Source organism: Protopterus annectens, chromosome 10.part0 (genome assembly GCF_019279795.1).
Source record: "Protopterus annectens isolate FY-2018-M chromosome 10.part0, PAN1.0, whole genome shotgun sequence".
Classification (NCBI taxonomy): domain Eukaryota; kingdom Metazoa; phylum Chordata; order Ceratodontiformes; family Protopteridae; genus Protopterus; species Protopterus annectens.
The window spans coordinates 1,600,996,025-1,601,012,953 of NC_056744.1; the positions used below are offsets into that span (position 1 = coordinate 1,600,996,025).

Here is a 16,929-nt window from a genome sequence, read left to right on the forward strand (position 1 = left end):
CTGTTATAGCCTGTACACATTCCACACCTGCATTTAGCATTATCCGGTGGATGCTTTACACCATTAGTGGGGATTAGGTCATGTGCTACACCCACACCCCTCCCACGGGGCGGAACAACGAATTATCTGCCAAACAACACCGAGCCCCATTTCTGCATACCCAAGATCCCATTGCTGCACCTATCGATAGTACCCATTACACATCCATCATGTGTGCGGGACTGAGATGTGGACGCACATGTATGGACACGGCGATCTGTGGATTTCTGCTCATATGTCCTACATTTCATAGATACCTGTCATCAACATTAATCACACTGGCGGTGCATATGTCTAACTGTGCCGTAGTCACGGCTATCGCATCATCTGGTGGTCGGAAACGGCTGGTCGGCATTCTGTTAGAATGTATTTTTGGGTCCTACAATGGACACATATGTGCAAATGTAAAGGTAGATGTTGCTGGATTGTGTCCAACTGGCCAGTGGTTTCGACCGCTGCTGTATGTTGGCCAATCGCGGATGTCTGTTTGACTACCCATTCTACGTGGTGCTATGTAAAACAGGTGTGTTAGAACTGTAAATAACCGATGTATATCCAAAGATGCAGGTTAGCAACTGGTTTACATAAATCTCAGACGTCCCAATAGGACATATCCATCACTGTACTGTCAACATAACACCACCGGAACATGTTGATCCCCTATGTATTCATTGAAGCATGTCTTCTTTATAGGTGGGAACGCCATAGCTTACATATCCTACTTGACGTTGTTAGTGTGCCATTAGTATGTGTTCCACAGGTCGCCCATCTGTTCCGCTGTATAGTAGCGAGTGCTCCCCATTTTGTTGCTGGCAGATCGAGTGCTGTGTACGCCGGTATTCGCACGGCGGTCTGACTTTGTATGGGGAGTATCTACTGTACTCCCTATCTGTATTTCCTGTGTTATGCCTTACTGCAGCTGTGTAATTCCACCAGGTTTCCAGTTATGGGTGCCATCTTGGTCGTACACCTGTCCATCCATGGGAATTGCCTACTGGACAGTAATATAGGGCTGTACACATTTCACACCTGCTTTTACCATTATCTGGTGGATGCTTTGCATCATTGGTGGGGAGTAAAGCACGGGCTATACCCACATCCCTCCCACGGGGCGGGACAATGGATTATCTGCCAAACAACACCGAGGCACAATTTTGCATACCCAGGATCCCATGGCTGCAACCCTCCACGGTACCCATTACACATCCTTCATGTGTGCGGGACTGGGATGTGGACGCACTTATATGGACACGACAATCTGTGGATTTCTGTTCATATGTCCTGCATTTCATGGACAGTTGTCATCAACCTTGAACACGCTGGTGGTGCATATGTAAAGCTGTGCCGTAGTCACGGCTGTACACCGTCTGGGTCGACCGCAGCTGTTTCATGTCTCAAATGGGTACATTTTTGGAGTCCTACAATGGACACCGATGTGCATATGTAAAGTGTAGAACATGTTGGACTGTCAACATCTGGCCAGTGGTTTTGACTGCTGCTGTATGTTCCCCACTCGTGGATGTCTGTTTGACTACTCATATTATGTATTACTTGGCCTATCTATATCCACGTGCCAGTAAGCGTAAATACAGCAAACCTTTAGTCCTGGTCATCTTCATAAAAGACATCCTTGAACATATATCAGGCCAAAACGGACAATGACAGAAACGATACACTCCACAGTCAAAACACACTAAGCTCTTTCACCCACTAACATGGGGCATCGTCGGAGTACGAAATACATTACATAGTCATCCCTTATACACTTCCTTCAGAGTCAGTTTAAAGTCAATTAATCAATAAACCTGCTCATAGTTAAGTGGACAGTGCTCCATGTCTTGATGATAACGTGACATATACAAATCAGTGTTGCATACATTACTTAATGGAAACAATAATACAACAACAATGTGTTTCTATAACTACAATATTGGTCAATACAATCAGTATATTGACACATAGTTGATAATTGTTGTGAGTAAACCTTAGAATGTAGTGTGTTGATCATGGTATGAAATATCAATGTGTATAACTGTTGCATTACGATTCCAAATCATGGAATCAATAAGTACAATTGAAGCATAATTTGTATAAATATGAATGTAAATGAAAGTCACAATGTTACGTGTGAATATGACTGTATCATAACTATATCAATATGAAATGGAATGAACTGTAGTTGTTTACATCTTCTTTTCCGATGTCAAATCTATGTCCATGCCATATATACGGGCCGGGCTGCTGTCTGTACATGTATACATCTCAACCGCTCGTTTCACACCTTTCTTTGTTACTGTCTGTGGATTACCTGTGTACACATCAATTACCATGCCATACCTTTCCGCTGTACAGGTTCTGGCATGGTGTACGGCTGGTTGGCCCTCAATCTTGCTGTGTGTTACATTGACCAGTGTCTATCTGGCAATTTGCTGGCGTGTCATGTGTGACCTTCTTGCTTCTTTAGGGACCTGATCCCATAATTGTGACGTGCTTCCACTGGCCATATATCTGTCTGTCGTCTGGGATCTGTGTGTAACCAGTCCTTTCAGGACACTTTCTATTGTTGTTCTTTTTTGTTTACATATATGAGTACTTTGGTATGTTGTGCTATGATTGTGTGTGGAGCATTTCTCCACGGGCCTCTGCTGACACTGGACATATATCCAGCTAGCGTAGCCCGGTCAACAAGTGTGAGCCAACTGGACGCAATTCGTACGGGGGCACCTTCTGACAAGTGGGTCGGGTTACTGATGCATACCGTCATCAATCCATACTACTAACACATACGTTATTCTATCCACATTCTATGTTTGTGTCATCACATAGCGTGTGTTTCTCACTATTTCTAACGGTACTTTACATGGCATTGCCCGATTCCATACTTACAGAGGCTGACATTTATGAGACATGTGTGGTTGACGTGGAGGACACATCCTTAACCTGCCCTGCTTCGAGGGGATCACACACGCACACGCGCATTTCCTAATTGTGGTTTACGCGCAGGCGCACATGCATATCCGTATTCTGTCTCCATATGTTTACTGTCCCTGTGTGGTTACGTGGTCTGTGTTAGTTGTGACTATTCCGGTAACATATCTGTGATCCGGTTGACGGACGTGTGCGGAACGCACGTACACCTTTATACATGTAACAGTCTTTGCAGCATGGACGCATTACGTACACATTCACATTCATATGTTCCATAGTCGTAATTCAAACAGGACTGCATTCACATTTGCCGGTTACTGTGACCAGTACACGTTAGCTGTTCGGTGTCATTAATATGCATACCCATGGTACTTAGCTACATTTACATACCCCCCCCCGCACTCACGCACGTCAGTGGCATCCCTTCTCCTGGTGGGAAAGGTGCGGTACTACATGTTAAACATTCCTTATTCCCTCCCGTTCATGGCCCAGGATGCATATGTCTTGACCGCAGGGATGTTCAGATCACAGGGGCTTATATCCCCAACGCATACAGGCCTTCGATTGTCAGGGTGTCCCTGTGGTGCTTTGGGTTTGGTCTTGTCCGCCCAGTGTACGGAACTGCCCTGACCGTGTACAAATGTTAGATGAGTCACATGGCCACGGTTTGTCCGTGTCTATGATACCATGTCCCCCCCCCCATAATTCCTAACCGTGTGCGCTGATTGTCCGCGCACCGCTGTCGATGTTGTTATAGTAATTGAACACGGTCTGGTCGAACGGACCTATTTCCATTAGTAACCCTCGGTATTCATGACCTGTCTCGCCATATTACATGGGTTTAACATTGCGTGATGGCTTTCACTGAGCCACGGACATGTCCGTTGCTTAGTTTTGGACAGTCCCGCTGTGCTACACACATTTAACATGGCGGAACAGGTTGAACAGCTCAGCAACGGGGACATCGGCCTGTCCGTCGATGTTTAGTATTGAATCGCTATGTTGACTTTGTTTCACAGAGCGAGACAGTGTCGACATTGGTAACGGACATCTCGCGCAGTACGTCCACACCGCCGCGGGTGGCGTATGTCTGCGTTTAGGCGGCGGACAGGCATTATGCTGTGCCATTATGTCTGGGCAATATATGGTTTCTTGCCATAGATGATATGTCATACTAGCAATAACCCGCGTCTGGGAGTGGGTACTGCTGTATTTACCCACGGCAAGAGTGGCCCTAGGTCACGTGGTGCCCTAGGCAGAAGTACTCCATGATGCCACCACCACATCACCCGCTACCCCCGTCCTGGTCTACCTACACAAAATAAAGTCTTGAAAGGTGCCCCGAGTAGAGCGGCGCCCTAGGAGGCTGCCTAGTTGGCCTATGCATAAGGCCGCATATGTGTGTGGTCCCTCGGGCGTCGGACTCGGGAACGCACCACGTCTGCCGTGAGTATATCTAGCATTACCCACATCCATGCGTGGATTATTGCTATGATGTTCCACACCTGTGTTTGGACAACCTACAATAGCTTCTGCTATTGGCATGCAATGCTGTGGGTGGTGCCGGTTACCATACATATACCTTTCTCAAAAGCCGAATTTACAGTTCTGAACACTACTGTGGTCTCCTTTGAGGCCCCTGAGCCAGTGGTAAACATTACTCAAACCGCTGATTTACGTACATATGCCTTCCACCAGCACCTACAGGACTGCATGGATCAGGCAATCCCATACAAAACTGAGACTCTTTGTACCAAAGCCAAGCATCCAGTCTGGTGGACCCCAGCCATGAACAAGCTCTAGAACAACTGGACGTAGCTACTACAAGATAGAGTGGAATACTTGTAAGGTAAGACACCCTTGCTCATTGTATGTGAAGAACTACAGGCTGTCAGGAAATCATCCAGGGGAAATTCAACAGAGAAATCAACAAGAACTCGACAGACAATCATAAGGCCTTCTTTAGCTATGTTGGACACCTGGGAGGACACTCCCAGATATGCTCACACTGGGTTCAGAATGATGTGAGGATGACTGAACCTACACGCATTGCCAACATAATGGCCGACAGGTTCGGTGCTAACTTCTCCCCACCCTCACCCCCACATGGAGAGATATCTATACCAGAGGATTGTAGATCCTGGAACTTGTGTGACACACAGGTGGGAAATGCTCTCTCCAAGGCAGTAAACACAGCATCCATGGGACCACATGGTGTCCCAGCTGTGTACTCCATGAACTCAATGGGGAATTAAACCCACAGTTAGGACAGCTGTTTAACCGTAGCCTCACCTCAGGATACGTACCCAAGTAGTGGCACAAGGCGACTGTAGTCCCACTTCACAAGGATGGTGCATCCACTGACCCTGGTAATTACCATCCCATTAGCTTGACAAGCCTTATCTGCAAAGCCATGGAGAAGGATCATGATGGAAGTCATACATAATGACATAGGGGACTTGCATACCTTGGATCCAACCCAGTTTTGCTTGGTCAAATACAGATCATGCCTTTTAAACGTGTCTGACTTTTTAGGATCAGTCACCAAGGCCATTGATGAGGGCAAAGCAGTCCATACAGCCTACCTACACCTGGCAAAGGCCTTCAACACAATACCACCCTCAGGTATCAATGATAAACCCGTCTGCTTGAATGTAAATACATACTTCGCCAGAGGGGTTGCAAACTGGCTAAGTGACAGAACCCACACGGTCATAGTTGCTGGCGCCATGTCATACTCACAGCCGGTCACAGGTGTTGTCCCACGGGGCTCAGTCCTGGGTCCACTATTTTTCCACATCTACATTTCAAAAGTACAAGCAAACACAGGGGGGTTATGGCTGACAATGTTTGCAGATGACTGCAAACCGGGTGCCATAGTCGGACACACATCTGACACAGATATCCTTCCGAAGGGCCTCACAGCTATGGATAACTGGTGCCAGAGACATGGCCTACAGCTAAATGCCGGGAAATGCATAGTCATACCCTTTGGGAAGAACGAGGTTACCCCTAGCTACCATATAGGTGGCAATCCACTGAGCACAGAGGGAGTTACCAGGGATCTGGGGAACCGTGTTGTCGGTAACTGTTTGTTCGACACACACATTGCTAACGTAGTTAGATAGACCTTCTACATTGCCCACCTGATCATGAAGGGATTCACATCTAGATCAGGGGAGGTCATTGTCCCCTTGTACTCATCACTCATTACACCTATGATTGAGTACAATGCCCCGTTCAGAATGTATCTGACCCGACACCTGCAGCAGCTGGAAAGGCCCCGACAGTTCATCCACAAACGGATGCAGGGTCTCAGGAATATGTGTTATGCTGACCGACTGAAAGGGTTCCATCCCTATTCCGTCGCATACCACTTGCCCAGAGGTGACCTGTGCCTGGTATCCAAGGCCAGGTCGAACCCGGATTTGATGACTATGCTTCACCTACAGGATCTAGATCCCTCAGAATCACAAGGGCAGGTGACGTACACCTTGGCACTGTCATTAATAGAACGTGCTGGTGGGACAGATTCATCACCCAGACACTCACTATGCTGTGGAACAACATCCCAGTACATGTGAGACAGAGCACCTGGCTGGCCTTGTTTTAGTATTTTGACAAGGATGTCTGAATTGCTTTATTCAACTATTTTATTTATTTTATTTATTTTACATTTGTTAACCGGGCTAGTCCAACTGGATACATGTCCATTTTCAGTGGAGGCCCGAGGAGAAAAGCTCCAAGTTTACACAATATTTAATATCACAAGTAAAATAGTAACAACATTAAGAAAGTGTATAACAAAACATTAATAATAAAAAAAACAAAAGCATAAATAAAAACAAAAGATTAGTACATTTTATATAAGGGATTTCACTATCTTCCAAACAAGTAAGTCAGTAAAATAGAGAGAAGATATTTATATAGAGGCTAGTTAGGAGATCTACAGGATAGGACAGTATTTTAATAATAGGCTTGGTAGGTAGATGGGTTAGGTAGAGCAGTTTAGAGTAGAAAGGTCAGTGAGTGAAGAAGTTCAAAGAGTCAAGATTAAAAGAGATATTTAGAAGGAGACAGGGTAGTACAGAGGAAAAAAGCAATAGAAAAGCAATTAGTCAGGGTTATTACAAGAACATAACCAGTGGTTGGAGAGGAAATGTTTAAGGTTAGTTTTGAATAGTGGGAGAGATGTAAGAGCAGTTAGGTCAATTGGTAGGAGGTTCCATATTTTCCCAACAAAGTTAGTAAATAGAGAGTCTCCTGCTGAGTTATTAGAAAAAGAAGTTTGCATCATCATTTTGTTTGTTGAGCGTAGCTTTTTCAGGTTGCAATATGGTGTTATGAGGGTAGAGAGAATAGGGGTATTGTTTGGTTGATAAAGGACCTTATGGGCAATAATAAGTTGGTTGAATTGTAGAAGGTGAGGTAACTCAAGCCAGCCTAGTTGTTTTAGGTTTAGACAGTGATGAGTTCTATATGGTGAGTTGGTGGCAAATCTGGCAATGTTATTATATGATCTAGCCAGTCTGTTAAGATTGTTTTGGGACAAGTTAGTATAGATGGGGGAGGCATATAATAGGGTAGAGATTAAGTGAGTTCTTGCTATTGTAATTCTGGCTAAAGGTGTTAGAAATTGTTTAATTCTATACAAGGATCCAAGTTTTTTGTTGGTAGATTTTATTGTGGTGTTTATGTGAGTGTTAAATTTAAGTTGATTATCTATCGTGATTCCTAAGAGTTTGGTAGTAGTGTCTGGAGAAATAATGGTACCATTGTTTGATTCCAAAGTAAAGTGCAGAGGGGGAGAAGAGTGTGAGGGTGTGAACAGCAATAATTTGTTTTTTTTTGGGTTGAGGAGAAGACAATGGTTAGAGAACCATTTTTCTATTGTGGAGAAAGATTTTTGTGTGAAAGAATGCAGTTCAGTTTGGGATGATGCAGAACAAATAATTGTGGAGTCATCGGCGTATTGAATGCAGGTAGAGAAGGGAATAGAGAGATGAAGGTCATTGATAAAAATGGAGAATAGAAGTGGGCCTAAGATAGAGCCTTGTGGGACACCTAAGGAAGTAGGAAGGAGTTCAGAAAGATGATTCTGCCAGAGAACTGCTTGTTTACGATTATCCAGGTAGGATGTAAACCAGCTCAAGGAAGATTTATCAAGAGATAGGGACTTCAGAAGGTGGAGAAGAAGTTTATGGTTGACCATATCGAAGGCTTTAGAAAGATCTACAAAGAGTGCAGATGACAGGGAATTGTTGTTTCTATTTGTGTTGATGCAGTTGGTAAAAGAAAGCAGGGCTGTGGTTGTACTGTGGTAAGGACGAAAGCCATGTTGACAGTATGCTAGGAGATTGTGGTGGAGTAGGTGGGTAATTAATTGTTTATGGATGCATTTCTCCATTATTTTAGCAAGTGGAGATAGAAGAGCTATGGGACGGTAGTTTGAGTATTCAGTAGAATCACCACCTTTGTGAAGGGGAATAATATGTGAGATTTTCCAGATTGATGGAATAGTGCATTCTTTAATTGTTCTGTTAATCAATATAGAGATTGGGTAAGCAATGGCTGATGCTCCTAGTTGTAGGTATTCCCCGGGTAATTTGTCAGCTGAGGGGGTAGAAGGTTTGAGTTTTAGAAGTAAGGAGAGGATGAAGGAGGTAGATATTGGTTCTAGGTGGAAAGGAGGGGGGGTGGGGCTTGTAGCGGTCAAATTGGCAGTGTCAGGATTTTGTTGATTAGCTAAGTTTTGCACAGCTGTAGTAAAGAAGGTATTGAAGGCATTTGCTATTTTTGTAGGGTCATCAGAGTTGGTGCTAAGTGGAGCTGGTGTGTCTACTTTACCAGGGGATATAAGCCTGTTTATAGAGGTCCAGAACTTCTGTGGTTGTTGAAGGGAAGATTGTTGGAGTTGGATATAGAAGTTTTTCTTGTCCTGTAGGATTGCTTTTTTAGTTAGATTTCTTTGTTCCCTGAAATTTTGCTGATCAGTTATGAGTTTTGTGGTACGCCATTTGGTCCAAGATTTATTCCTGGAAAGGATTAGCTTTTTAGTCTGACTTGTGAGCCATGCTGCTGATTTGTTTTTCACTCTTATGGTACCTAATTGGGGCATGATGATCTAGGATTGTTAAGAAGGTGTTATTGAAGTAGGATACTGCTTCATTTATTGGAAGGGACTTAAGGGGTTCCCATTTACAATGTTTAAGTTCAGTTAGGAACAGTTCCTGGTCAAAGTGTTTTTACTGCATAGTTCTAACAGGGGAGAAATGTTAACGCTTTGTTTTGTGTCTGATTATATATATTAGAGAGTGATCGCTAAGGTCATCAGGTAGGGTTCCTGTTTTATAGTTTTGCTCTGGACCATTTATTAATATCCAGTCAAGAATGCTTTCTTTGTTATTGGATTTGTTTATTCTAGTTGTGGAATTGATAAGTAGTGTGAATCCATTTAAGTTGATCAGAGAGGATGGATTGGTACTGTTACATAAATTCCAGTCGGTATTAACGTCTCCTAGTAGTATAGTTTCTTGTGGATAATTTAGAGAAAGCCAACTTAATAGGTCTTCTAGTTTATCGTGATTGTTACCTGGAGGGAAATAAGTACAGATGATATTAAGTGATTTTTGGTTGTTTAGTTGTAGTTTTGAGATAATTATTTCAGCATTGCCATCAGAATGAAGTTTGTGGTTTATTTTGTTGATTTGTAATCCTGCTTTATAAAGAATTGCAACCCCACCACCTTTTTTCTTGATGCGATCTTGTCGAATAATATTGTAACCTGGGGGAATAATTTCAGTATCTGTTATTGTTGGTTTAAGCCATGTTTCAGTTAAACAAAGGATGTCAAAGTGGTAAGCATCTAGGAGAGCATGAACTTGAGTAGTTTTGTTGCAGATACTACGTATATTAAGATGGGCAATTAAGAATGTTTTAGAGGATTGGGCTGATAGAAGGGGGATAGAATGAGATTCATTACTGTTAGAGAAGGATGAATGGAATTCTGGGCCCGGGTTAGGATGAATATCTTCATCTATAAGGGAGTGGAGGACAGTAAGGTTATGATATTGGATAAGTTTGGGATTAAAGTCAATTAACTTTCGATTGTTAAGAATTGAGTGTTTTATATGAAAAAGTCGATGATATTTAGCATGGATGTAGCTATGGTTATATGTGGAATTGTTAAAGCTTGTGCCTAAAGCAGGGAGTGATGTAGTAGTGTATTTGGATGATATGAAAAGTGTTTTGAGAAGGGGTTGTTCATAGGAGGTAAGGAAATAGGTAGCGGTAAGTGAAGTGAACAGTGAAATTAATAGTAGACAATGGCATGGGTTAGGCATGTTAAGAGAAGAGGGAAGTCAGTTTAGTTAGCAAGATAAGGAGAAGGACTAGCTTTAGTGAGAAAGGCTAGAGATGAATAGGGAAAGGTCTGTATCTAGGGGGTGAGAAGATATAAGTGAGGGGAGAGGTTGGTAATAAGAGAGTAATAAGTGGAAATAGGCAGAGGAGGAGCAAACGCGTAGCCTTTATGAGACAGGTAAGAGATGATAGGGGGAGATGTTTATCTAGTGGGTGTGGAGGAATTAGTGTAGGGTGTGGTTAGAAGTAAGGGATTGGTTGGTTGAAAAGGAAATGAGAAATAGAGGGGGAGTGGTTAAGAGAGTATAAAGGTAGACACCCTGGGGGCGGGTGGGAATTGGGAGCAGGGTAGGGGAGTGGAGTGAGCCCGGAGGGCGAACGGAGCGGGAAGACACAAGAGAGTGGAGTACAGCAGGAAAACAATCAGAGAATGGGAAGAATTATCAGGTAAGTCAGTGAGGTAGAGAAAGTGTATTAGTTAGTCAGCTAATGTGTAGAAATGAAGTATGTAGAACAGCTAGAATCAGAAGAAGCAAGGTAAGGTAAGATAGGGTAGGCTAAAATGCAGTTCTGGAAAAAGTTTCAGTGAAAGGACAGATGTGCAAGGTTAAGGGGGGCAGAAGATAAGTCTGGGAATGGGAAAAAGAGAAGTAGCAGCAGAAAAAATAGTAAGGGTGCCACCTTGTGGCCAGTTGAGTAATTGCAGGGACAGACACCAGTGTAGGGGGCTATTCACAACTGGGGACAAGAGGTTGTATTGTGATGTGCTAGCAAACAGAAATAGTTGAGGTAGATATAAAAAGGTATTAAATGGAGTTCTATGTGGGGGATGGGGTATGTGTAGGCTGATGGTAATTCAGGAGGGACGCTTAACCTGAGATGCAGTAATAGATTAAGTCTGGTCAAATAAGGAAACTGAACATACATTAAAGTCTCATAGTAAGTCGGTTTCCCTTGATAGTGAAAGGTATGGGCTCAGTTGTTGAGGTTCCTTTATTTCCAGGAGGATGGTAGGCAGGAAAAAAAGTTTGCTTGGGTTTAACAAGTGACCACTCTGTTATAAGGTAAGAAGAGAGAGAGATAGTGAGTGAATTAGAGCTAGGATTGGAAGCAAGTTAAGTTAAAGTACATCAGCATTTTTCAGTAACATCAGCGCTAAATCCTTGGTATAAAACATTTAACAATGGAGAAGAAAAACAAACCTATCTAGAACATACAACAATTAGAAAGACAGATAGTTCACTGTGCATGGCTAAGCATTGTATAACAGTTTTATAGATTCAAATGTATTGTTAAATGCTCAAATTATTAAGGTAGGTAGGATAATTTCAGTGAAAAACACAGCTAAAAACCTCTAATATTCCCAATAGAGAGTAAATGAGAGTTTTAAGGATATATTACCAAGTAGATAGCGTTATTAATAAATGCTTAAGGGTCAGAGATGGGACTCAGCAAATACCAATAGGAGATACCCGCTATTCACATGTGTTATTTCCGCATTAAAGACTAGGGGTTTCCAGAAGTCTAGCCATCATAGCTCAGTAAAACGACTAGATTTACAGTTAGGGCTCAGCGATTAAGCAGCCTAACTCTCCTATTGTAATTCAATGATGCAATAAGTATTGCAAGCCCCTGCACTCACGCTACACGGGCCAAATACAGAATTTAAAGCTGGTTTGTAATGTAGAACTTACAGTATTAGATATTGGCCACAATGAAGAAATACTTTAAGCATCTAGCTTTACTAGTAAAAAAGAAAGCTAGCTATAAAGCTAGGACTCTCTAAAACGCGCAGGGCGATGTAGTTCAAGTACCTTACAGAGTGTAAGGTAGCAATTCTAAGTATTCATAAGGGATTTAGATAGTATGTATGACTTAACACATTAAATAATCTTTAAATTGGCAAATACTACGCAATTGTAATTATGAGGTACACAGTAGAAACCCACTAGCGACGCTAGGTATTCCAGTCGTAACTCAGGTTGGGGCTACGATTAAGCAGCCCGAGACTTCTATGGATATACAAAGACGCCGAGGGTTTGTAAGCCCACGTGCACGCTACACTGTTAACACTAAACTGAAAAGCCAGTGTTATGTAGTAAAGTCTAAGGGTTTCAGGTAGAATTCAGCCTTTACACAGTGCGATTAAGCAGCCCGAGACTTCTATGGATATACAAAGACGCCGAGGGTTTGTAAGCCCACGTGCACGCTACACTGTTAACACTAAACTGAAAAGCCAGTGTTATGTAGTAAAGTCTAAGGGTTTCAGGTAGAATTCAGCCTTTACACAGTGGATACAGGGTAATATTCAATAAGCACTAGTAAAACTTCCTTTACGAATTAAGTCAAGGGACATTGCATCAGTGTAAACAACCCTTATCAAAGGCAGTTATCTACGCATATCTAAACAAGTCCAGGTATGTACGCTAAACAGTTACAAGTAATATAACAGCATTATTTACAGAATATCAGGAAGGGAATAACCTCGACACACAATATGGAGACTAACCTTGTAAATGAATATTTACTTCACCACATATTTAATCTTTACATTCCATTGATATATTTTACATTAGTCATAATCATAGTGTTTATCTCTATATATTAGGGTTCATTTATATTACTAGGTGTCTCTAGTTCTTTTAATATATTGGCACAAGCCCTAGAACATATATATGTAACTTATACACTCAGACACTTGTAAAACATTATGTTGGTTCTTCTTTCATATTAATACATATATTTTTATTTTCGCGGAAGTATATACATTTTGAAGCAATGTCTGATTTACTCACTGTGTGCAATCTGTAACCCGAGTAGACTTTTTAGCTTGTTCGCATTTAAGGCATTTAATTAATACTTAGCACATCTTATTTACTGCCCAATTAAGGGTTTCAAATGTAGTAGGTTGAACTGCATTGTATGTATTCTGAAGAAGTCTGCTTATGAAGCAGACGAAAAGCGCTGCAATAAACTATGATGACTGCATTTAATTCCTGGTGGGCTCTGAGTGGTCACCGACCATTTCTACAGTACCTCATGTTTGCTTTGGACTTTCTCATCTGGGTCTCTGTGTTATTTGTATGGGGAATGTCAAGTGTAGTCCCTATGTGTATTACCTGTGTAATGCCTTACTGCGGCAGTGTAATTGCACCGGGTTTGCAGTTATGGGTGCCATCTTGTTCATACGCTTGTCCATCCATGTGAATTGCCTACTGGACACTGGTATAGGGCTGTACACATTTCACGCCTGCATTTAGCATTCTCCGGTGGATGCTTTGCATCATTAGTAGGGAGTAAGGCAGGTACTACGCCCACATCCCTCCCACGGGGCGGGACAACGGATTATCTGCCAGACAACACAGAGCCCCATTTCTGCATACCCAAAATCCCATGGCTGCAAACCTCGACAGTACCCATTACACATCCTTCATGCGTGCGGGACTGGGATGTGGACGTACATGTATGGACACGTCGATCTGGGTATTTCTGTTCATATGTCCTGCATTTCATGGACTCTTGTCAGCAACCTTAAACACGCTGGTGGTGCATATGTCTAACTGTGCCGTAGTCACGGCTATATCATCGTCTGTTGTTCGGACACGGTTGGAGTGGGTTCTGTGAGAATGTATTTTTGGGTCCTTCAATGGACACCAATGTGCATATGTCAAGTTAGATGTTGCTGGACTGTGTCCAACTGGCCAGTGCTTTTCACTGCTGCTGTATGTTCCCCAATCGCGGATGTCTGTTTGACTACCCATTCTGCGTGGTGCTACGTAACCAGGTGATTTAGTACTGTGAACAAATGGTATACATCCAAAGATGCTGGTTAGCAACTGCTTCAAATAAACCTCAGACGTCCCAATAGGACATATCCGTCACTGTATTTTCAACATAACACCACCGGAACATGTTGATTCCCTATGTAATCATTGAAGCATGTTGTCTTCATAGGTGGGAACGCCATAGTTTACATATCCTACTTGACGTTGTGGGTGTGCCATTAGTAAGTGTTCCACAAGTCGCCCATCTGTTCCGCTGTATGGTAGCGGGTGCTCCCCATTTTGTTGCTGGCAGATTGAGTGCTGTGTACGCTGGTGTTGGCACGGCGGTCCAACTTTGTATGTGGAATGTCAACTGTAGTCCCTATGTATATTTCCTGTGTTATGCCTTACCGCAGCTGTGTAATTTCCCCGGGTTTGCAGTTGTGGGTGCCATCTTGGCCGTACGCTTGTCCATCCATGAGAATTGCCTACTGGACACTACTATAGGGCTGTACACATTTCACACCTGCATTTAGCATTCTCCGGTGGATGGTTTGCATTATTAGTGGGGAGTAAGGCAGGTGCTACGCACACATCCCTCCCACGGGGCGGGACAAAGGATTACCTGCGAAACAACACCGAGGCCAGTTTCTACATACCCAGGATCCCTTGACTGCAACAGTCGACAGTACCCATTACACATCCTTCATGTGTGCGGCACTGTGATGTGGACGCACTTCTATGGACTCGGTACCCTGGGTATTTCTGTGCATATGTGCTGCATTTCATGGACAGCTATCATCAACATTAAACACGCTATGTGCATATGTGTGGCTGTGACGTGGTCACAACAATGGGTTCATGTAGGTGATGACGGAAGCTGGCAGGCATTCCATGAATAAATTTTTGGGTCCTACAATGGACACCACTGTGCATATGTAAAGTGTAGAGCTTGTCGGACTGTGTCCTTGTGGCCAGTGGGTTTGACTGATGCTGTGTGTTCAACAATCGCGGATGTCTGCTTGACTACCCATAGTGTGTAGTGCTACGGGAACCATGTTTTCCGAGACCAGAACCCAATGGTGTACATCCAATGTTGCAGGTTAACAACCGCTTTAATTAATCCCCAGAGGTCACGGTTGGGAAGTATCGCCACTTTATTGTCGGAACAACACCTCCAGACTGGGTAAATCACGGGAAATTTAGCCCGGTCTTACCGGCCATTTGCAAGTGTAATTAGCAGACACGTGTCAATACATGTATAATAATACATATTGTCATGCCGACGGTAATCTATGTTATTTGGACAATGGCTTCTGCTATTGGCATCCGTTGCTGTGAGTGTTGCCGGTTACCATACACATTGCTTGCTCAGAGGCAGACTTCCCAATTCTGAACACTACTGTGGTCTCCTTTAGGGACCCTGAGCCAGTGGTCGACAGTACTGCAGCCACTGCATCACTCACATATGCCGTCTACCGGTACCTACAGGACTGCATGAACTAGGCATTCCCTTACCCAACTATGGTTCATTGTACCAATGCCAAGCATCCAGTGTGGTGTACCCCAGCCATACACAAGCTGTACAACAAGAGGGGGTGGCTACTACAAGGTGGAGCAGACACCTTGTGAGGTATGACACCCTTGGTCATTATATGTGTAGAGCTACACGCTGTCATGACATGGTCCAGGGCACGTTCCACAGATATACCTACATGGACCTGGCTGACAATCATACCACCTTCATTTGCTATGCTCAACACCTGGGAGGTCACTCCCACATATGCTCTGACTGGGTTCACGATGATGTGGAGTTTACTCAACATACACACATTGCCAAAATACGGGCTGACAAGTTCGGTGAGGACATCTCCACACCCTCCCCCCCACATGAAGAGATGTCTGTACCAGCGGTTTGTGGTCCCCAAATGTTCTGTGACACACGGGTGGGACATGCTCTCTCCAGGGTAGTGAACATAGCATCCATGAGACCAGCTGGTGACCCGACTGTGTACTCCACTATCTCATTGAGGAATTAGACCCACAGTTAGGACAGCTGTTTCTTTGTAGCCTCACCTCAGGTAACATACCCAGGTTGTGTCGCACGGCAACTGTAGTCCCACGTCACAGGGCCAATGCCTCCACTGACCCTGGTTATTACTGTCCCATTACCATGAGGAGACCTATCTGCAAAGACATGGGGAGGGATCATACTGCGGCTCGTAGATGACGGCATAGGGGACCTGCATACTTTGCATCCAACACGGTTTGGCTTGTTCAGGGGCGGGTCATGCCTTTAAAGCATGGTTGATGTATTCAGGACAGTCACCGAGGCCATTGATGGGGGTCTTGCAGTCCATACAGCCTACCTCGCCCTGGCAAAGGCCTTCAACACATTACCCCCCTCAGGTATCGTTGATAAACCCATTGGCTGGGATGTGAACATGTACATCACAGGATGTGTTGTAAACTGGCTATGTGACACAACCCACGCGGTCATAGTTGCTGGCAGCATGTCAGACCTACTGCCTGTCGCAAGCGGTGTCCCATGGGGCCCTTCCCTGGGTCCACACCTCTCATACATCTACATTTCCACAGTACAGGCACACACAGGGGTGTTATGGGCAACATTGTTTGTAGATGACTGCGAAACAGGTGCCATAGTGGGACGGACATCTGACAAAGATATCCTTCAAAGGGGCCTCCCAGATATGCATATCTGCTGTCAGGGACATGTCCCACAGCTAAATGCAAAGTAATGCAACATCATACCTGTCGAGGAGTACTAGGTCACCCCTGTCCAGCATATCGGTGCCTGTCCACTGAGCGCAGGGGT

The 16,929-nt window shown here is 43.8% G+C and overlaps 1 protein-coding gene across 1 annotated transcript in view; it reads left to right on the forward strand.

Moving 5' to 3' along the window:
• The window catches only part of LOC122813774 (sulfotransferase 1 family member D1-like), a 506,318-nt gene that overhangs the window by 81,580 nt on the left and 407,809 nt on the right, over positions 1-16,929 (forward strand). The gene's annotated exons all lie outside the window — the stretch shown is intronic.